At 33.0% G+C, this 24,924-nt stretch overlaps 1 protein-coding gene and 1 long non-coding RNA gene across 2 annotated transcripts in view; one reads left to right on the top strand and one right to left on the bottom strand.

Moving 5' to 3' along the window:
- Positions 1-24,924, bottom strand: part of LOC143066216 (uncharacterized) — a 300,444-nt gene that overhangs the window by 133,075 nt on the left and 142,445 nt on the right. The window lies entirely within an intron of this gene.
- LOC143066331 (uncharacterized) lies at positions 13,200-18,198 on the top strand. The gene is made up of 4 exons (XR_012975558.1): positions 13,200-13,292; positions 15,061-15,111; positions 16,195-16,530; positions 17,898-18,198. It is a non-coding gene; the product is annotated as an uncharacterized LOC143066331 (long non-coding RNA).

Below are 24,924 nucleotides of genomic sequence, written 5' to 3'. Positions count from 1 at the left end.
AACTGGATGAAACTTTACAGGAATAGTGACTGACATGTGCGGAGTTCCATTTTGAAGTTGGAATTTCCAAAAATGGCCGCCGTAACCATGGAAACAGCAAAAATATCAAAATTTTCAAAATGCTTCAAATTTAATGAAATTTTGCAAAAATGATGATTTGCATGTGTAGATGCACTCTTTGACTTTGAAATTTTCAAAATGGCTGCCGCTCGCCTGGCAATAGGGGGACGAGGGTGCCATCCGTTATTGCTAGCAATTACAAATCTAGTTATTATTATTATTATTATTATTTTTATTCTTCCACACTTTTTTGTCCATTCTATTTCTCGGAATTGGCTTGAACAATATTGATGGAACTATACCATAATGTAGACCACCACATTCTATAGTGCAGTGGGGTATGGCACCATCAAGATGGCTGCCGTTGCCATGGAAACGAAACAAATGTGAAAAAATCCTGTTGTTTGTTTTGGTGAACTGTTTTGATATGCTTAAACTCAGAACCATTATATTTTGATACAATGTAGGTGCCGGCCATATACAGGTGTTGGATGATTTTGGCACTCATTGGAACTACTATGTTGCCATGGAAACTATACCGAAAATTTCAAAAATATCAAAATGCTCCAAACTTCATGAAACTTCACAGTAACGATGAGCAACATTGTAGGATGTGGAATTTGGCGTTGGAATTTCCAAAATATCTGTTGTTACCATGGAAACAATGCAAAAAGGTCAAAAATTTCAAAAAAAATAAAAATGCTGTAAACTGGATGAAACTTTACAGGAATGGTCACTGGCATAAGCAAAGTTGACATTTGAAGTTGGAATTTTCAAAATGGCCGCCGTAACCATGGAAACAGCAAAAATGTCAAAAACTTCAAAATGCTCCAAACTTAATGAAACTTAACAAATATGATAATTTGAATGTGTAGATGAACACTTTGACTTTGGAAATTTCTAGATTGCTGCCGCTCGCCTGGCAATGTGGGAAGGGTGCCATCCGCTATTGCTTGCAATGGCAAATCTAGTTCTTATTATTTTTCTTCCACTTTTTTTGTCCAGCTTATATCTTGGAATTGGATGAACCAAATGTTATGGAACTGTACCATAATGTTAACCAGCATGTGCAGATTTGCAATCGAGGTATGGCATTTTCAAGATGGCCACCGTTACCATGGAAACAGAACAAATGTGAAAAATATTTTTTTTGTTTTTGGTGAATCATTTGAGTATGCATGAACATAGAATCATTTAATTTTTATATATTGTTGGTGTCCACCATATACAGGTTTGACATGATTTTGAGAATCTTTGGAACTACTATATTGCCATGGAAACTAAATCCATTTAGCATTAGACCCTATGGGAAAACCTTAAAGTAGCATATACTCCGTTAACAAGGAAGGTCCAACTCAATGAAACTACATGGATATGTAACATGGCATGTTTCAAAGTGGCACCTGTCTTTGGAATTTTGGAATTGGTTACCGTTACCATGGAAACAGCAAAAATTTCAAAAGTTTCAAATTGCTCCAAACTTTATGAAATTTTACAACAATGTTGATAAACATTTGTAGATACGCTCTTTGACTTCGGAATTTTCAAAATGGCTGCCGCTCACCTGGCAATAGGAGAAGGGTGCCATCCGTTATTGCTAGCAATTACAAATCTAGTTATTATTATTATTTTTATTCTTCCACACATTTTGTCCATACTATTTCTCAGAATTGGTCAGACCAATGTTGATGGAACTGTACCATAATATGAACCGCCATGTTAAGTTGTGCAAGAGACATTGGAATGGTAAAAAATGGCCGCCGTTACCATGGAAACTGAACAAATGTGAAAAAATCCAGTTTTTTGTTTTGGTGAACTGTTTGGATATGCTTTATCTCAGAATCATTATATTTTGATACAATGTAGGTGCCCACTATATACAGGTGTTGGATGATTTTGATGATCATTGGAACTACTACGTTGCCATGGAAACTACACCAAAAATTTCAAAAATCTCAAAATGCTCCAAACTTAATGAAACTTCATAGTAACGATGAGCAACATTGGAAGATGTTGAATTTGGCGTTGGAATTTCCAAAATCGCTCTGGTTACCATGGAAACAATGCAAAAAGGTCAAAACTTTGAATTTTCACAGAACATTCTAGAACATCAATGTTTAATTTATTCAAGAGACATTAAATGGTATATGATTGTGGAGGGAAAAAATTGCAGTGGGGGTTTGACTTTGGAATATTCAAAATGGCCGCCGTTACCATGGAAACAGCAAAAATACAAAAAACTTCAAAATGCTTCAAATTTATTGAAACTTATAACAAATGTTGCTCAGCTAATGTAGACTTGACTTTTGAGTTTGGAATTTCCAAAATGGCCACCGTAACCATGGCTACCGCTCACCTGGCAATAGGGGAAGGGTGCCATCCGCTATTGCTTGCAATGGCAAATCTAGTTATTATTTTTATTCTTCCACACATTTTGTCCATACTATTTCTCAGAATTGGGCAGACCAATGTTGATGGAACTATACCATAATATGAACCGCCATGTGGAGTTGTGCAAGAGACATTGGAATGGTAAAAAATGGCTGCCGTTACCATGGAAACAGAACAAATGTGAAAAAATACAGTTTTTAGTTTTGGTGAACTGTATGGTAATGCTTTAACTCAGAATCATCATATTTTAATACAATGTAGGTGCCCACTATATACAGGTGTTGGATGATTTTGGCACTCATTGGAACTACTATGTCGCCATGGGAACTACACCAAAAATTTCAAAAATCTCAAAATGCTCCAAACTTCACGAAACTTCACAGTAACGATGAGCAACATTGGAAGATGTGGCATTTGGAGTTGGAATTTCCAAAATAGCTGTTGTTACCATGGAAACAATGCAAAAAGGTCAAAACTTTGAATTTTCACGGAACATTCCAGAACATTAATGTTAAATTTATTCTAGAGACATTAAATGCTATATGATTATGGAGGGAAAAAATTGCAGCGGGGGTTTGACATTGGAATATTCAAAATGGCCGCCGTTACCATGGAAACAGCAAAAATATGAAAAACTTCAAAATGCTTTAAATTTAATGAAACTTATAACAAATGTTGCCTAGCTTATGTAGACTTGACTTTTGAGTTTGGAATTTTCAAAATGGCCGCCGTTACCATGGAAACAGCAAAAAATTCAAAATTTTTAAAATGCTGCAAACTTAATGAAACTTTACAAAAATGTTGTTTTGCATGTGTAGATGCACTCTTTGACTTTGAAGTTTTCAAAATGGCTGCCGCTCGCCTGGCAATGGGGGAAGGGTGCCATCCGCTATTGCTTGCAATGGCAAATCTAGTTATGGCACCCTCAACGGAGTTGGGGTGACGTATTGTTATTCTACGTTTCTTTTTTTTCTTATTTTTATTATTCTTCCACACATTTTGTCCATCGTGTTTCTGAGAATTGAGTGATCCAATAATGTTGGAACTATAACATAATGAGGACCCCCATGTGAAGTTGTGCATCTGACTCTGGAATTTTTTTAAATGGCCGCCGTTTCCATGGAAACTGCAAAAAAGTGAAAAATTTTCAAAATTCTAAATCTTTCATTATAAGACCTAGCTGGATGAAACTTTATGGAAATGTTCCTTGGTATGCCTAGATGTCAAGATAATATTTAGAAATTCCAAAATGGCCGCCATTGTCATGGAAACAGGGCAAATATTTAACATTGAGCAATGGACAAATACATAAAAGCTGCATTTTCTTTAAGAATAATGCATAGAGATCAATGAAACTGTATTGATATATAACATGACATATGGCAATGAGATGCCTGCTTTTAGAATTTTGGAATTATCTACTGTAACCATGGAAACAGTAGAAATATAAAAAATTTCAAAAAATTAAAAATGCTGCAAACTAGATGAAACTTTACAGAAATGATACCTGGCATGGGCAGAATTGCATTTTGGAGTTAGAAATTTCAAAATGGCCGCCGTAACCATAGAAATGACTAAAATGTCAAAAATTTCAAAATGCTCCAAACTTAATAAAACTTTACATAAATCATAATTTCCATGTGTAGATACGCTTTTTGACTTTGGAAATTTCAAAATGGCTGCCTTTTTCCTGACAATGTGGGGACGAGGGTGCCATCCGTTATTGCTAGCAATTACAAATCTAGTTATGGCACCCTCAACGGAGTTGGGGTGACATATTGTTATTGTTCGTTTCTTTTTTTTCTTATTTTTATTCTTCCACACATTTTGTCCACGCTATTTCTCGGAATTGGTCAGACCAATGTTGATGGAACTATACCATAATATGAACCTCCATGTGAAGTTGTGCAAGAGACATTGGAATGGTAAAAAATGGCCGCCGTTACCATGGAAACTGCAAAAATGTAAAAAAAAATCCAAATTCTAAATCTTTTATTATAAGAGCCAACCTAATGAAACTTTATGTAAATGTTGGCAGTGGTGCCCTGAGGTACCAACAGTACTTAGCTTCTGCAAAATCTGTACCATTGCCATGGAAACTGGAGAAAAATTTAACATTGAACCTATGGGAAAAAACATAAAACCAGCCTTTTCTAAAGGAATATAAGATCAAACTCAAAGAAACTTTATGAATATATAATATGGCATAAGTCGATATTGAAACTGTTGTTGGAATTTTCGAAATGGACACCGTTACCATGGAAACAGCAAAAATGTCCAAAAATCTCAAAATGCTCCAAACTTAATGAAACTCATTATAAATGATCAATGGCAAGTAAAGGTCAGACTTTTGACTTAGGAATTTTCAAAATGGCCGCCGTTGCCATGGAAACTACAAAAATTTCAAAAACTTCAAAATGCTCCAAAAATTGAGGAAAATTTACAACAATGTTAGTAAACATCTGTAGATGCGGTCTTTGACTTTGGAATTTTCGAACTGGCTGCAGTTTAGTGGCAATGTGGGAAGGGTGCCATCCGCTATTGCTTGCAATGGCAAATCTAGTTATGGCACCCTCAACGGAGTTGGGGTGACGTATTGTTATTCTACGTTTCTTTTTTTCTTATTATTTTTATTTTTATTTTTCTTCCACGCTTTTTGTCCAGCCCATATCTTGGCACTGTATGATCCAATGGTCATGGAACTATACCATATTGTTACCCAGCATATGAAGTTTTGAAAACAGGGTATGGCATCATCAAGATGGCTGCCGTTGCCATGGAAACTGATAAAATGTGAAAAAAAAATGCAAATTCTAAATCTTTCATTATAAGACCTAGCTGGATGAAACTTTATGGTAATGTTCCTTGGTATGCCTTGATGTTGTAACAATATTAGGAAATTCCAAAATGGATGCTATTGTCATGGAAACAGGGCGAAAGTTTAACATTGGCCCTATGGGAAAACACATTGAAGCTGCATTTCCTGCAAGAATATAAGATCAAACCTTCTACAACTTAATGGGTATGTAACATGGCATCTCCTGAAGTGGCACCTGTCTTATTAATTTCTGAAATGGTACCCGTTACCATGGAAATAGCAAAAATTTCAAAAAAATCAAAATGCTCCAAAATTAATAAAAAGTTACAAAAAGGTTAATAGACATCTGTAGATGCCGTCTTTGACTTCTTTTTTTTTCAAAATGGCTGCTGCTCACCTGGCAATGTGGGAAGGGTGCCATCCGCTATTGCTTGCAATGGCAAATCTAGTTTTTATTATTTTTCTTCCACACATTTTGTCCAGGAGATTTATGGAAATCCAATGGACCAAAGTTGATGGAACTCTATCATATAGAGGACACTTAGGTCAAGAGTTGCAGGCACCATGGAATGGTTCAAGATGGCTGCCGTTTCCATGGAAACTGCAAAAATGTGAAAAATTTTCAAAATTCTAAATTCTTCATTATAAGACCCAAGTGGATGAAACTTTGTGGAAGTGTTACCTGATATGCCTAGATGTGCATGCAATATCAAGAGGTTCCAAAATGGCCGCCATTGTCATGGAAACAGGGCGAAAGTTTAACATTGACCGTATGGGAAAACACATAAAAGCTACATTTTCTTGAAGAATATAGCATCAATCCCAATAAAACTTTATAGATATGTAACATGGCATGTACCAATGTGGCACCTGTCTTTGGAATTTTGGAAATGGTAACTGTTACCATGGAAACAGCAAAAATTTCAAAAATGTAAAAATGCTCCAAACTTAATGAAATTTTACAAAAATGATGACTTGCATGTGTAGATGCACTCTTTGACTTTGTAAAATGGCTTTCAAAATGGCTGTCGCTCGCCTGGCAATGGGGGGACGAGGGTGCCATCCGTTATTGCTAGCAATTACAAATCTAGTTATGGCACCCTCAACGGAGTTGGGGTGACATATTGTTATTCTACGTTTCTTTTTGTTTTTTTTATCTTTATTATTTTTCTTCCACACATTTTTGTCCAGTCTGGAACTCTAATGTGAATGGACCCAAGAAGATGGAACTATACCAAAATGTTAACCACCATATTAAGATTTGCTTTTTGGGGTTGGCACTTTCAAGATGGCTGCCGTTACCATGGAAACAGAACAAATGTGAAAAAATCCTGTTTTTTGTTTTGGTGAACTGTTTGGATATGCTTTAACTCAGACACATTATATTTTAATACAATGTAGGTGCCCACTATATTCAGGTGTTGGATGATTTTGACACTCATTGGAACTACTATGTTGCCATGGAAACTACACCAAAAATTTCAAAAATATCAAAATGCTCAAAACTTAATGAAACTTCACAGTAACGATGAGCAACATTGGAAGATGTGGAATTTGGCGTTGGAATTTTCAAAATATCTGTTGTTACCTTGGAAACAATGCAAAAAGGTCAAAACTTTGAATTTTCACAGAACATTCCAGAACATCAATGTTAAATTTATTCTAGAGACATTAAATGGTATATGATTATGGAGGGAAAACATTGCAGCGGGGGTTTGACTTTGGAATATTAAAAATGGCCGCCGTTACCATGGAAACAGCAAAAATATGAAAAACTTCAAAATGTTTTAAATTTAATGAAACTTATAACAAATGTTGCCTAGCTTATGAAGACTTGACTTTTGAGTTACGAATTTTCAAAATGGCCGCCGTTACCATGGAAACAGCAAAAATATCCAAAATTTCAAAATGCTTCAAACTTAATGAAACTTTGCAAAAATGTTACTAGACATCTGTAGATGCACTATTTGACTTTGGAATTTTCAAACTGGCTGCCGCTCACCTGGCAATGGGGGAAGGGTGCCATCCGTTATTGCTAGCAATTACAAATCTAGTTATGGCACCCTCAACGGAGTTGGGGTGACGTATTGTTATTCTACGTTTCTTTTTTTCTTATTATTATTTTTATTTTTCTTCCACGCTTTTTGTCCAGGCCATATCTTGGCACTGTATGATCGAATGGTCATGGAACTATACCATAATGTTACCCAGCATATGAAGTTTTGTAAACAGGGTATGGCATCATCAAGATGGCTGCCGTTGCCATGGAAACTGATAAAACGTGAAAAAAAATGCAATTTCTAAATCTTTCATTATAAGACCTAGCTGGATGAAACTTTATGGTAATGTTCCTTGGTATGTCTAGATGTTGTTACAATATTAGGAAATTCCAAAATGGCCGCCATTGTCATGGAAACAGGGCGAAAGTTTAACATTGGCCCTATGGGAAAACACATTGAAGCTGAATTTCCTGCAACAATATAAGTATCAAACCTTCTACAACTTCATGGATATGTAACATGGCATGTCCCAAAGTGGCACCTGTCTTTGGAATTTTGGAAATGGTACCCGTTACCATGGAAATAGCAAAAATTTGAAAAAATTCAAAATGCTCCAAAATTGATGAAACTTTACAAGAATGTTAATAGATATCTGTAGATGAGCTCTTTGACTTCGGAATTTTAAAAATGGCTGCCGCTCACCTGGCAATGGGGGAAGGGTGCCATCCGCTATTGCTTGCAATGGCAAATCTAGTTATTTTTATTTTTCTTCCACGCTTTTTGTCCAGGCCATATCTTGGCACTGTATGATCGAATGGTCATGGAACTATACCATAATGTTACCCAGCATATGAAGTTTTGCAAACAGGGTATGGCATCATCAAGGTGGCTGCCGTTGCCATGGAAACTGATAAAATGTGAAAAAAAATGCAAATTCTAAATCTTTCATTATAAGACCTAGCTGGATGAAACTTTATGGTAATGTTCCTTGGTATGTCTAGATGTTGTTACAATATTAGGAAATTCCTAAATGGCCGCCATTGTCATGGAAACAGGGCGAAAGTTTAACATTGGCCCTATGGGAAAACACATTGAAGCTGAATTTCTTGCAACTATATCAGTATCAAACCTTCTAAAACTTCATGGATATGTAACATGGCATGTCCCAGAGTGGCACCTGTCTTTGGAATTTTGGAAATGGTACCCGTTACCATGGAAATAGCAAAAATTTCAAAAAATTCAAAATGCACCAAAATTGATGAAACTTTACAAGAATGTTAATAGACATCTGTAGATGAGCTCTTTGACTTTGGAATTTTCAAAATGGCTGCCGCTCACCTGGCAATGGGGGAAGGGTGCCATCCGCTATTGCTTGCAATGGCAAATCTAGTTATTATGTCACCCGATCGACAATGTCGGGTGACATATTGCTTTTCCTCTGTTTCTTTGTTATTATTATTATTCTTCCAACTATTTTGTCCGCCACTTTTCTCGGAGCCAATGGAACCAATCTTAATGATAGTTAAGTATAATAGGGAACACAAAATTCCGGGTTGCAGTAGGGTCTAAGACCATAAAAAATGGCTGCCGTTTCCATGGAAACGGAACAATTGTGAAAAATTCCACTTTTTGTTTTTTTGGAATAATTTGGAGATGCTTAAACTCAGAATCATCATATTTTAATACAATGAAGGTGCTACCCATATACTGGTTTTGGATGATTTTGGCAATCATTGGAACTACTATGTTGCCATGGAAACTACACCAAAAATTTCAAAAATATGAAAATGCTCCAAATTGTTTGAAACTCTACCATAACGATGAGCAACTTTGGTAGATGTGGAATTTGGCGTTGGAATTTCCAAAATGTCTGCCGTTTCCATGGAAACAATGCAAAAAGGTCAAAATGCTCCAAAAACTTCCGGGTTTGGTGAATAACTTTGGTATGCTTGAACTTAAAATCATCAAATTTTTACACAATATAGTTATCCACTATATACAGGTTTTGATTGATTTTGACAATCATTGGAACTACTCTGTTACCATGGATACAGGATCAAATATCTCAAAAATTTCAAAATGCTCCAAAATTGATGAAACTTAATATGATAGTTGACTGGCGAGTCAGAATGAGACTTTTGACTTTGGAATTTCCAAAATGGCCACCGTTGCCATGGAAACTGCAAAAAAGTCAAAATTTCTCAAAATGCTTTGAACTTAATGAAACTTGATATTATTGTTAACTGCCAAGTACCGATGAGACTTTTGACTTTGAAATTTTCAAAATGGCTGCCGTTGCCATGGAAACAGCAGAAATGTGAATTTTTAAAAAATGCTCTGAAAGTACTGAAAATTTACAGAAAGATGTATTGCCATGAATATATGTGCATTCACTGTTCAACAATTTTGAAATGGCTGCCGCTTAGTGGCAATAGGGGAAGGGTGACATCCGCTATTGCTTGCAATGGCAATTCTAGTTATTATTCTTATTCTTCCAATGATTTTTGTCCGGCAGATTTTTTGAAGACAAGGGAACCAATCTTAGTGATAGTCAACTATAATGAGGAACAAAAAATTTCGGGTTGCAGTAGGTCATAGAACCATTAAAAATGGCTGCCGTTACCATGGAAACGGAACAAATGTGAAAAATTCCACTTTTTGGTTTTGGTGAATTATTTGGAGATGCTTTAACTTAGAATCATTATATTTTGATACAATGTAGGTGCCCACTATATACTTGTTTTGGATGATTTTTGGTATTCATTGGAACTACTATGTTGCCATGGATACTACATCAAAAATTTCCAAAATATCAAAATGCTCCAAATTTAATAAAACTTCACAGTAACGATGAGCAACATTGGTAGATATGTAAGTTGGCGTTGGAATTTCGAAAATGTCTTGTGTTACCATGGAAACAAGGCAAAACAGGTCAAAATGGTCCAAAAAACACCTAAAAGTGGCATTTACTTTCTTAATATGGTAGGTCAAATCCATTGAAACTCTGATGGTATGTTCCCTCCCATGTACCAATGTAGTATCTGCCATTAGAAATTTGGAACGGTCTGTGTTACCATAGAAACCAGCCAAAATGTCAAAAATTTCAAAAATTTCAAAATGCTGCAAACTTGATGAAACTTAATATATTTGTTCACTGTCAAGTCTGCATGAGACTTTTGAAGTTGGAATTTCCAAAATGGCCACCGTTGCCATGGAAACTGCAGAAATGTCAAATATTTTCAAAATGCTCCAAACTTAATGAAACTTAATATTATTGTTAACTGGCAGGTATAGATGAGACTTTTGACTTTGGAATTTTCACAATGGCTGCCGTTGCCATGGAAACAGCAGAAATGTGATACTTTTGACATTGCTCAAAGTGTACTGAAAATTTACAGAAAGATATATCGCAATGCGTTGATCTGCATTCACTGTTAAATTGTTTTCAAATGGCTGCCGCTTAGTGGCAATAGGGGAAGGGTGACATCCGCTATTGCTTGCAATGGCAATTCTAGTTTTGTTTTTACATTGTGTCATAGTTAATAATTATTCGTTCAGTGAATGCTTACTTATTTTTGTTTATATATCTTTTGAATAATATGTTCTAGTGTGTCTTTCTGTGTTGTGATATCACACTATTGTTTCAGGTAAGGGGGAAGGTTTGAATGGTTTTACACTTTTTGGGTTTTGGGACTCTTTATAGCTTGTTGTACGGTGTGAGACAAGGCTGTTGAATATAAAATAAAAAAGAGATGTGGTTTTATTGCCAATGAGACAACTCTCCACAAGAAACCAAATGACACAGAAATTAACAGCTATAAATCAGTGTATGGCCTTTAACAATGTCTAAAGCCCATACAACATAGTCAGTTATTAAAGGCCCCGAAATCACAAATGTAAAACAATTTAAACGAGAAAACGGCTTAATCAATGTCCAATAAAATAACAAAAAACAATTATGTAACACAGCAAATAAACTCATCATAGATACCAGGATTACATTTTGTATTTACGCCAGACTCGCGTTTCGTCTCCAACAAGCCAAATAATGTACGAAGTGTAAGAGCATTGAGGACCAAAATTCATTAAAGTTTTACCAAATACAGCATACGACATACAACAACAGCTGATTTACAGGCTTCTGACTTTAGACAGGTGCATACATATAGTATAAGGCGGGGTTAAGCATGTTAACGAGATTGCAACCCTTCACCTAATCTGGACAGTTAGGTAGAAGTACAACATAAGAACAAACTATAAAAGAGGGACGAAAGATACCAAAGGGACAGTCAAACTCATAAATCTAAAACAAACTGACAACGCCATGGCTAAAAATCAGTTGAAAAAAAGCTTAACTCATCAGATGAATACAAATATAAAAACATACAACAAAAACACGTGGACGTGACCGAGTACTTGTATATCCCAATAATAAAAAGACACTAAGTACAGATCTGAGAGTACTGACAGATTGTTCAGCGCCAATAACAACTGACATAAAAACTCATGCATCTAAAGTCCGTACTTTGACCTATAATTGTTTACTTTTACAAATTGGGACTTGAATTGCGAGTTGTCTTATTGACATTCATACCACATCTTCTTATATATACATTAGAAGGATATTTGTCTCAGAGGCCAATCGAAGTGAAAATCTAATAAGTCTTCTTATTTTTAGGACCTGGAAAAACATTACAAGAGTAAAAAGGTAGGTTTTGTTTTTAATATACATCTAGCAAACTATTTATTGTAATTGAAGATGATAATATGCTCTTAGCATTTAAATTGAATTTTCCCTGACATGGTCAAACCAAATTTATTTGATCTGCTTGAAATTTCATTTAGGCTATATCTACTAATAAAGATTAAGAAGTTTTTAAATCTAGACTTCAGAAAATTATGCTTTAATGGTCAATCTCACCACTAATTGATCGCTAGCTGTGATGGTTTAAATATGATATTTAAAATTTCAAAGGAGATATGCTAGAATAATACTACAAACAGACCTAATCTCTCCTCACAAACCCTTATGCAAACAATTAAACTGGATGACAGTTCAATAGAGAATAACTATCACAAGTATGTGATGACATTTAAGTGCATCAAAAATTATGCCTCATGATATCTTACTAGCGAGTTTCATTCTGTTTCAGACAGGAATCCATTCCCCCTTTTGAAATAAAATTCAAGAGACTTCATACTCCAAACTAGTATTTTTAAAGAAATCTTTATCATCGGGTTTGTACTTTAATAAGAAACACGACGGGTGCCACATGTACAAAATGCAGAGCAGGATTTACGTAGTCTTCTAGATCAACTAAGATTATAATCTGGTTGGTTTCGTCGGTTTGATGTTGTTCAGTATTAAGTTTTGTATGTTTTATTTTGTACAGTGTTGCTTATTTTTTCGAGATTTTTATCTTTTTGTTTGCCATAAAAAATCATTTGGTTTTAGAAGTAAGAGTTTGACTTTCCCTTTCGACATTACTGTCTCTCTTCGCAGAATTGTTTTAAAATACAACTGTTTTGTTATTCAAACTGATGAAGCGTTGGTTTGATAGAAATTCATAAAACTTTAGATACAAACATGCGACGAGGTCAGTGTTTACAGTAGAAATTAAAAAAAAAGTATGATAGTAAGATAACAAACAATACATGAATTCCTTTTTATGAATAATGTAGTGGTCATAATAATTTTATAAATATTGAAGAGCTGGTTCCACTTTGAAATATGCCAAATAACATGTTATAGAAATCTCAATTTCATTTGAAAACTGAGTATATGTTATGTCCATCAAAATGTACAGCAGATAAAAATAACTCGTCTGCGTCCTAAGAATTATTTGCCAATCTGAGTCTTGCTTTATTCATCGCTGTCCTTCTCTTTCCTATAGTATCTTATTTTATTATTTTTGTTTTATTTTTATTTCAGAACTGCCCTTTGAGAATAATCATTCTTATTGTTTTAATCGGATGTATATCCGGCGTTGCGGCATGGGTCATCCAAAATAAATATTTCTTAGGTATGTAAAGCAAATAACCATATAAAGTAAGTGTTTTGTGTCTATGAAACTCATCAAAGATATCAGCTGACGCGGGAATCTAAAAGTAAAAAGGCAAAATTACAATACGAAGTTGAAGAGCAACGAGGACGAACGTAACATTGCGAACGTTTTTGTCAAATACAGCTAAGGTAATTTTTTTTGTGGTAGAAATCCTTAGAGTTTCGAATAATTCAAAAAAGTAATATCACAAAAATACTGAATTCCGAGGAAAATTCAAAACGAAGTCCCTAATCAAAAGCTCAAACACATCAAACGAATTGATAACAACTGTCATATTCGCGAATTGGTACGTGCATTTTTCTATGAAGAAAAGGATGGATTAAACCAGGTTTTATATAAGCTAAACCTCTCGTCGCATCAGGTTCAGGGTAATGTCTGAGCACAATCTTATTTTGACAATTATTTTTTCTTTAGATTTTTCAGATTTTTTTCCACATGTCTTTTTCAAATCTGTAAACTTTATTTTTCATAATTCTGCATTTCTGACGTCTAGTGCTAATAAACAAAAACAGGTAACAACACATAATATGCATCAAGAAAAATCAATAGAGGCCAAACGTAATTGATACTGCGAAATATATCTTTCAAATTTGTGTTGATAGAAATCAGGACGATTATTTCTCTTTCAATATTAATTTAAATAGAACATGAACTAGATTATCCATAAACGGACACAAACTATTGAAAGCATACATCAATAAACAGATATTGTGCAAATGTTGCAGTTCAACAAAACCAAAGTTAATTATTCATATGTTTTTATTGACGGTTTGTTTTGTGTTTAAACATGCTAAGTTGTCTTTTGATAGTTGAAAGTCGTTGTATGAATTTACCAGGGATCATATTATTTTCATTTGCACTAATTTTATTTCTTTTCTAATATGAGATATAGAATTTCAGAACAATCACTTTTTATTAATTGCTAATAATCAAAATACTGTAAACTAACATTAGCAATTTTTCGCCTTTTATTCTGCGATAAGATGAAAACCATTTCAGTTTCCAAGAAGATTGAAATGCTCGATCAGTCTTATTTGAAGAGTGTGTGTACTGTTTATTCCTTTTTTTTAAATGAAACCGTGCTTGTTACGCATTCAGATGTGCTTAAATTATTCTCAAGTAAAACCGTGATAGTTATGCATTCAAATTGTTATACATTATAAATGATTTGTATAAGGCTTTGTTTGTGACATTGATAATGTTTCCATAGAGATTTATCTATGATATTGTGAAAGAATGTCGATTCGCAGAATTGTTATGTCGTCTACTTCATATAACAAATTGTTGATTTTCACTAAAAATATTTTATTTGGAAAAGTTATAAATGTTATATTACAAGTAGAAAAACCATACGTTGTCTAGGCTTCACATATATTAGATTTATACGTGTTAAATCTTATATGTAGTACCAGTAAATTGTGTTGTAGTTTTCACGATAAGAGGCGAAAGAATCCAAAGCAATAATCAAACTCAAGTCAAATTCATAACGTCAATGCCATGGCAAAAAGTGATAAACGACCAAAACACAAACAACAGTATGCAAACTACAACACGCTAGTTGGCTAGTTTGAATGTCCCAATTATTTAACGCTGTCTCTTAAAAATGCTAGCTGTATTTTAAAAAATATAATTAAAATTGCATTAAAAAATAGTATCTTTTGTTTGACATGCAGAAATCCTTTAAAAGTTTGTGTCAAATTCCTTTATTTAAAAGGTACCATTCCAGGTTCGAAAGATACTCCAACTGCTATTACAGATGACCTTCCGGATTTTCCGGGTAAGTTTTTCCATTGGTACTGGTAGATTAACTAAAAACTTGATGATTTACAAATTAAATTATTGTTGGTTTGTTATAAACATTTCTGTAAGCTTGTATTACGTATTCATAAACATGAATTAATATAGGATTTTCATACATTATCGAACTTTCAAATAACGAAAATGCATAAGCATGTGGTAAAACGATAAGCCTTTTTAAAATATGTATGCACTAGAGCATTACATGTAATGGCATGAATGATTGAGATTTTGTTAACTTTTGGAGTCAAATACTTCACACAAATTCGACAGTTTAAATTAAACACAACCTCTATCATCTATATTTGATATTCAGTCAAACGATGCATCGATTCAAACACAATGTGGATGCGGTTTATTCATTAAGCAACACTTTAAATGCACTTTGTCATACTTAAGCACTAAAAGACAGAATATATAAATCAGCTAAGTATTATAAAAAGTAATAATAAAAATACAATGAAATTAATTTTATTAAATGGCACAATCCGAAGCTCAAACACATGAAACAAAAGGATAAAAACTATCATTAACATGACTTGATACTGTCATTTAAAGGGTTTGTGATTATAAGAGTTGTGATGTATAAAAAAAAATCTATATTTATTCTTTTCTTTTCTTTTTTAATTTGAGATTTTTACAGTTTTAGTTTATTTGATGTTACGTTTTACCTTGTTTATTTTGTTTTTAAGATGAATTTCTTGATCTCAATTTAGTATGAATAGTTAAGAATACGGCGAAGTATTAGTATGCTAATTTGGAATATAGAATTTGTATCAACAAGCGTTTAAAACTATTTATTTATCTTTTTGGGGGACTTTTTGTTGTGCATTTTTATTCATCAAATATGGTTGAATACTATGAAAATAGTCTTACTATAATATCAACATTGTAGCTGTCAATATTCATGTATTTAATAATATGTGTATCATTATATACTCGCTTGATTAACGATCAAGTCACCATTCGATTTTCAGTTTTTTTTTGTATGGTAAGGGTTGTTTTGAGCCTATATGTGCTGTTCAAATCAACCTGTTGTTATTTAAATTTATTGTTGTTTTAGATAAATGTGAAAACGATATATCTATCGCAAGGGTAGGAGAACAAATGTGTATTCCTTATACACAGAAATTTACCAGTAACCCGTCAGGTATACATGTCAGACAGTTGTCATCTCAATATTTGAGTGTACTTCAAGGTTTTTCAGTCAATGTTTCATCTGATGAGTTTGAGCAACAAAATGGGGGTTGGATAATCAACTTCAACTCTTCAAGAACTGACCAACAATTGCGTTTCATGAAGGGGAGAGCAACATGTGATAGTGTTGGGATTTACGAGATCACGATAGAACATGATGACGGAAACGTTTTGTCTAGCGAATTTGAAATAAAATTAAAAGGTATGCACATAAGTAGAAACAACAAATAGTGAAATACAAAGACTTTGTTATAAATAACACGATTTTAGAACTATTTCTTCTATTGTGATGTCGTACAGGATCATGTATATAATATATCAAAAATACCGAACTCAATGAATTTTAAAAACGAAATGTTTTTATCAAATTGACAACATATATGGTTCAAACACATCAAACGAACGGAAAACAACTTTCAAGTTCCTGAATTGATACAATTTATTCTAAAAGGTGTTATTACCAGTAACTGAGATATAACAAACTTATTGATTTTTACTTTTGGCTGCAAAGTTGTCTTTGTTTGGCTTTATAAATATGTTGATATGAGCGTCACTGATGAGTCTTATGTACGAAACGCGCGTCTGGCGTACTAAATTATAATCCTGGTACCTTTGATAACTATTCTGTCCTCTTTCTATTCCTGTCTTCACATTGGTATTTTCTCTCTTTATTTTCTCAAGGAAATTTCATAACGGAAAGTTATTTATCAAATGGCAACTTCTAAAGTTCAAAAACATCAAATACTGAACTCACAGAAATTTCATAACGGAAAGCTCTTTATCAAATGACAACATATAAAATTCTAAGACACCAAACAATCGGAAAACAACTTTCAAAATTCTGAATTGGTACAATTTCTTTTAAAATGTGATATAGCCAGCAACTAAGATATAACAAAAGTTGGAGATTTTAACTATTGGTTACAAAGTTTCCTGTCCTTTTTCTATTTTTGTCTTCATACTTTTATTTTCTCTCTTTGTTTTCTCTTTCGAAAATCCCGGCACTTTATTTGGTTAGAATACGTTATTGTGATATAGTTTACTGCAATATGTAAGGCTGAGTATTATGATTAGTTAAGGTGTTATACTTTTTTATCCGATGATGAGAAGAAGGATAAGAATTATGTTAATAATAATGTGGCAATAGTTTCATGAACATTTGGACAATAACAGATTAATTTGTTGTGTATATGAACATTGCTTTGTTATGGCCTGGCATACCGAGTCAGATATCTACGTGCTTGTTAACACGGAAAAATAGGGCGGAAGATACCAAAGGGGTATTTCAACTCATAAATCAAAGACAAAAAACGCAAAAAGGTAAATTTGCAGTTCAGATATAACACTAATTCCAGACACATCAGTCTAACTCCTAGCCGATAACTCTGTTCCAACTATTAACCTCTTAAACAAAAAAATGTGTTTTAAATTAATGTAAACGCAGAAAATATCAATTTTCAAATCGTATACCACCAAAGACCTCATATTCCCAAGGCGAGCTTATAATATGATAATTTACTTTAAATTTGTTGAAAGCAAGCCTTTTAGTTTTCTTTGTTTTTATAAAAGACCCACAGCTACAGCACAGTGTTTCACGAATTAATGACAGCATTCATGTTCATTGTGAGATGATAAAAACTTGCGTGGCCATCTCTTTGGCCTTGTTTGTGAACGATGGTGGATCCTCACGTATGATACCTAACATAAATGTATGTAGCGACAATCATCAGGAAAGTGGTACCACTGTCTCAGCTGACGCGATAATTCCTGCTTCTTGGTTATCTGGAAATATGACTATATCTTGTGTTCCACTAATGACGGATTCGGGACTTGCTGATAACCTGACATCTACGATCCTTATACCTGCATGTGAAGGGGGTAAGTACTAGTAATATATTGACCATTTTCAACACTTGATAATTATGGACCCGCAATTGCCAAACACAAAAATATGTAAGTGGGTCCGTGCTAACAGTTTTCAAGTTCAGTCGTTGACATCGATCACGCCACGGACTAAAAGTATGGCAAAAACAATGTAGCTTTTTAGAGACAAAAATAACATTAAGAGTAAAGGCAAAACAATTCCTTTAGATCTCATTCTTGCATTTTCTTCGTTAAGCTGATAAAATATTAGAATACGCAAATTTAGATAAACTCTTGGATTCATGAATTCATTTGTTACACAGGGAAATATATTAAGATAAATATAAATAATCAAAACCATTAGATTTGAAGTATGAATGATTCGGGATAAAGTTGGTCTTTGTTTTTCATGTTTAATTCTACAATTAAGTATTGATCATTTATTTTCGACGTAATAATATACATGTATTAGACAGGGAGAGAGACAGGGAGTCATTTACATCCACATTTTCTGTTTTATAGATTATGTACCTGATTGCAAGGATGATCCACAAAGTGAAGCATACTTTCCAGACAAAAATGACTGTTCTAAGTTTTATCAATGTTCGAATGGAAAATTGGTTTTTCAAACCTGCGGATCATCAACATACTGGTCACCTAGCAAGTGCACTTGTGATCATTTCGATGATGAAATTTGTAATAAGGACACTAACAAATTCTTTAAACCTCTTTTGTCCTTCGAAAAATGCACCAAAGCATCGTTATAAAACTATAGTCTTGAAAAGTCCCAAGATGGATGAAAGCGCTAGACAATGCTGCTTTTAAAACTCTTTTTGTGTATTTAATTTTTAACATACAATTCTGTACACCGCTTGAAAAGAAACTTTTTTTGTATATATATATATATATGTATCGACTTATATTTATTTGACTTACTGATGTATTATTTTTTGTCATATGAATGTATAGTAATACCGTGAATGATACATTAACTATTTCATTAATGTCCTCTGATAATACATTTGAAAATCAGATTTATTGTTTGTAAAATTCTGTAGTTGTGAAGATGTATTATTTACGAGAGATCGCTAGTATTTGTGTATACTATATATAGTATTTAGTACATTCACTACATTGTATATCTAAAATGATATTTTGATACCGAAATATTCCGCAAACGGTATATTCACCATTGCAGGATGTTTATACGACAAACTCATGTTTTATATTGAAACCTCAAAATTTAAATCATCTATTTTATAACGTAATAGACTATGACTTACAAATGTACTCAGTTTCAGTTGGATGATAGAATCCTATGTCTGCTATCATCGGATTATAATAAATAAGGGAGTTCGTGTTACACATACAGCATAGGTAATCTGGATGACGGCATTCAAGTTGTATATAAATGCTGACTTATATTATAATTTAGATTCTAACAATCTTTTTCAAGAATGTACAGAGCAACTTGCTCTGTCAAACAACACCCTTTTTTCAAGAACTTAGAGTGCAACTCGCTCTGTTAAAAGCATAGTGTATGGCATGTTTAATTTCTTTTAAATTATCTAAGGGTTTATGCAACCCAATAGTTAACCATTTTGTTTTTGTGTTGTCATTCCCTGGATTCCACCAATAATGCTAGTTTGTTGTTTATAAATCATGTGCAATGAAAAGGGACATTTTGTAAAACATGGAAATATTTTAAATCTGTCACATATATTCTATTTATTTATTTTTAGTATTTAGTAGATTTGTTTATAACTGTTATTGTTATTAGTGTTAATTGTACATGTTCCTAATCACATAGTGCTGGAAGAGATGTCTCCTCCAAATCATAAAAAAAATATTTGTAAAGCAATTTGTAATCCTTAAAAACAAATATGTTGTTTGCGACCAATTTGCTACCAAGTTGACCATAGCAATAATGAATTTTAGGGAGTGACATGGAGAATCATTCTATAGTCTAATTAAACAGTTATCGTTTTATGTACTGCATACATGTCATCACCGTGCTGCCACGTGGAATAATTATGTTTATTTACTATATGTTATCTAATATTTGTGCCGCGCTTAAAACATGCATATACTATTCACAAGGGGACTGTTACTTACTAATCAGTTATTTTAAAAGCAGTTGAATTGATGATTAGGGTATAGAATAATCTATAAAGCATTTATTGTTGCTACTGAAATTTGTGAAAAGAAATAGCGATAATTTGAAAAAGATATAAACAAAAAACAAAAAACAAATCACAATTCAATTTCAATTTCAATATTTTATTTAAGTCTCATCTCTCAATAATATATAATACAACATTACATTAAATGTAAAATTATAGATATAAAAAGAGAGTCATTCTGTACAGAATTGTAAGAGAATATAATATTTAAAACAATATATAAAAAATTCATCTATATTATAAAACATATTGAGAAGAACATTATTTACAGTATAAAACATTTCTACAAGGTTACAGGCTTTGGCACAGCTACGAATCATAATATTATCTGTAAATAAAAACACAAATTTCTGTTTATCATCAAAAGACATAAAACCACTATCAAAATGTGTTGCTTCTTCAAACATGTTTTTTTCTTCTAAAATCGTCATATAAAGGCCACGATAAAATAACATGGGTTTCATCTTCTAAAATATTCATACAATTAACACAGACTCGATCTTTCAAAATCAATTTTTCAAATCTCCCCGTTTCTATAGTGTTGCTACACCACATCAAAATTTGGCAAAAGAACTCCTTTGCGAAAATTGCATTGGAATTTTATAATAAGTTTCCGTTTCAAAACTGTTCTTAAATAGATTATATGTATGAAGTTTGTTACCACCTTTACCAGATAAACCTTTCTCTGACTGTTAATTACATTGCCACTGTTCGACATATTTACTAAACATTGTAGGCGTAACAGTATTGACCACTAAGGTACTATCAACATATTCTGTTATGATACACAAATGTTTTGCCTTCCACTCAGAAAATGTTTTCCTTACATAAAAATTCCAACTTTTTTTTTACACTCATGTTTTTTACTCAAAATATCTGCCCACATGAAAAAATTTCTGTTTAAACGATCAGAACTCATATTGTTCAAACGGCACCATAGTCGAATTAAGCATTGTCATTGTTTTTGAAAGATAGGTATCCACTCCATATCACCTGCAACTGCAGCATTTGGAGTATATTTTCAAACTCCAAGAAAAATCTACAAGCTCTATTATGGATGGCATTGATAAGAGAAAAGTTTTTGCAACCCCAAATACCAGCACCATATTCAACAATTGGAAGCACCAAACTTTTATATAATTTCGAAAAGACATTGTGAGTAGCACCACCTAAGATGCACTTAGCTATAACAAGGCCAAATGATCTATTTGCAGAAGCTGCAACAACTTTAGCAGTTACATTATAATCTAAAAGTTCACTTAAAACTAAACCTTAATATGTATAAGTAGTAGAATATTCAATGATATCATTCCAACATTTAAATTCAACATGTGACTTATTAACAGAAGGTGTTCTAAAATGCACAATATTACACTTTTTAGAATTAACTGTCATACAATTATCTCATCACCATATATCTTATGCAGTTTGTATTTCTTTTTCATCGTTTCAGTATTTTTGTGATTTTACTTTTTGCTAGTAAAACCACATCATCAGCATAATAAAAAAAAACACAAACTTTTTCATCATTAATATCAATACCACACTCATATGATTTCAAGAAAGAAACTATATCCCAACGATATAATTATGTGTTGAATTACTTTTTTGTCTAAACTTTTTATAATCTGGTCGATTCGATAACAATAATCAATTTACTTTACCAGATAAGTTTTAATAAAAGAGCTTTGGGACTCGTAAATAATTTTTAAAAAATAAGAAGTATACGAATCACTAAAACAAATTTTGACAGTCAAAAGTCCAAAAATTGTCAACTGGGAAAAAACAAGTGTAAAAACTAAGACAAACCACTACGAATAACACAACATCCAACAAGCCTAATGTGATATTGTCAAAACATTTGTAAATAAAGTATGTGAATCAATGTAGTTTTCTCATAGTTTCATTTGAGCACAGTATACGACATCCTATTCTCTCTTAAGAAGTTATTTTTATTGATTTCATCTGATTCGTATCCTTTGGATATATGTTACTAGTAATTACTTTGTCAACTGTGTCATGAATATTCTTCTTTTCTTTACATAAATAGCACATGCAGATTTGATTTTAAAATACGTTGACCTCTGTGTCTGTATTTTGATTGTGAATGTTGCCCTCTACTTAATGCCCTCGAGTTGTTTGTATTTGTTTCCATCTACTATATGCCTTTGTTGGTATTTGATTTTGTTGCAGTTTATAGTGTTTCTATTGATCCGTCGTTTTCTTCTTATAGTTGATATGTTTCGGTTTTAGTTTGTTAGCCAGATTGGTTTGCTTTTAATAGATTTATGCATTTTGAACAGCGTAATACTGATATTGCTTTTTTTATGTTGTTTGTTGCTATTGCCTTTTACTATGAGTCTTTATGTTCTTTGCTTTTGTTGCCTTCTACTATATGTCTTTATGTTGTTTGCTTCTACTGCCCTCTACTATTAGTATTTGCCTTCATATTCTTTGATTTTTGTTGCTTTCTTGTTTGATTTTTTTCTTTTGTTGTCCTCTACTATATATATGTCATCATGTTGTTTATTTCTGTTGCTCTCTGTGATACGTTTTTTTTTTGTTTTTTGTTTTGTTTTGTTTTGTTTTTGTTTTTGTTTTTTGTTGTTTTTTTTTTTGGGGGGGGGTCTGCTTTATGTCTATATGTTGTTTGTTTCTTTCAATCTCTTCAATGTAGATCACAATCACTTTTTCGACGAAGTACCTGATTTGAAAGGTTTTTTTAAATCTAGGGGAACTCGGTTTCTTTTCACTTACTTCTGTAAATTACCAAAAGTTACAGAAAGAATTAAGTAACTATAAAAATGTTACAGAAAGAGAGGTATGAGTGTTTACTCATTGATGAAGACCGTACAGTTATCTATAACTGCTTCACTTCACGTTATGTCTTCTCTGTTAGATAGTGGTCTCATTTCAGATACAAGTACTTTAGAATAGCGGTGTTAAATAGATTGCAGTTACTGAAACCAAGCTCAGTATGATAATATAGAAAAGGAAATATGGTAGTATAGGTCTATATGCTGCCTACAACAACCCCCATAGCCCATACCGTATAGCTAGCTGTAAAAAGTGTCGACATGACAAAGCAATTCAAACTAGAAAACACATTGGCTAGATTTACGACAAAACTATAAACTAAATACAAATATGACAGACAGAAATTAAAGACAACCTCTGAATTACAGACCCCTAACTTGGGAACAGGTGCATTTATCATGCGGTTGGGAATAGACATGTTTGTGATATATTGCTCCACAGGATTTAGTGTAAGGACGCCGTTAACAGTCTGAGAAAAGTCTGACCTTGAGCATTACCAACATAATATAAGTGCATGATATCGAAAGGATGTAGGATCGTTAGGTTTTATAACAAAGCACATTTGTTTTATTTAATAAGCAAGCACACCAATTTTAGTACTGATAAAAACAATACACAAATATCTTACTCAATGTAAAATTGACATCCTTAATTTAAGAAGAAGTGTATTTAAAGGATCAATGAGTTAAACAATTTAAATCTGCAGATAAGAAATCCTCTAGACTTGATATGGGTTGTTGTACTTCATAACAGATCTTATGTAGCAACGTCATAAATAGAACAGGAAGACATTTTTATAAAGGTTTATTTTTCATTGGCAATGTCACAAAAACACACTAACATATATAAGAAAATTAGAAACAAGATAAAAATTTCAGCATTGCTTCAAGCGTAATAAACAATATTATCATACAAAAAAAAACTTATGTTGTGCTGTTAAACCACTGTCCGTGGATAGGGAGATGTTAAACCTTTGTAAATTAATCAGGCCGTTAAGTTTACCTGAGACTACTATAACACATAGTGTTATAGTATAGTCTCAGAGTTTACTTATTTGTATTTTTTGTTATTTCTGAGCCTTTACGATATAGTTTCCTAGTCGGCATAGAGGTTTTGCTCGTTGTCGAAAGACGTATATACGAACACATCTAAGTTGCTTAAACTTTTGTGACGTTAAGTCTCTTATTGAGACTTTTCTCATTGGCAATCATGCCACATTTGCCTGCTCTTTTTCGAAATATACAATGGTGTTTTTACCTGAAAGAGATGTTATGGCTCTCTCTCTCTCTCTTAACATGGGTCAGCCATTTATGGACTATCATCGTCTCGCAATACCATACTCACAAATGGTGTCAAGGTAGATCCGAAAATTCAGGTCAAGAAATTTTTCTTCCCGGACCTACAATCGAATCAGGAACCTTTGTGCTAGTAGTCAGATGCGTTAACCACTATATATACACACCATGTATCCTACTGTTATGTTAGTGCGAAATACCTCAGTCAATTTAAATAAAGCAAATATTTTGGCCAATTTTTTAATACGCATATCTCTGCTATTAAAGTTTAATTTTTGTCAGTAATGATTATTTATGTTTTATTATTGACATCCTAAACGATTGCAAACACCTACATATCGAACCAACTGAGAATTATACACTTCGGGATGATCTACGATCGAAAGGAAACTAAACAATACGAAAGGAAAGGGTCGTCTCGTTTATCGTGCAATTTTT

This window comes from Mytilus galloprovincialis, chromosome 3, assembly GCF_965363235.1.
Source record: "Mytilus galloprovincialis chromosome 3, xbMytGall1.hap1.1, whole genome shotgun sequence".
NCBI classification, from domain to species: domain Eukaryota; kingdom Metazoa; phylum Mollusca; class Bivalvia; order Mytilida; family Mytilidae; genus Mytilus; species Mytilus galloprovincialis.
Note: the sequence above shows the minus strand (reverse complement) of the source record. Positions and strands in the feature narration are given on the sequence as shown.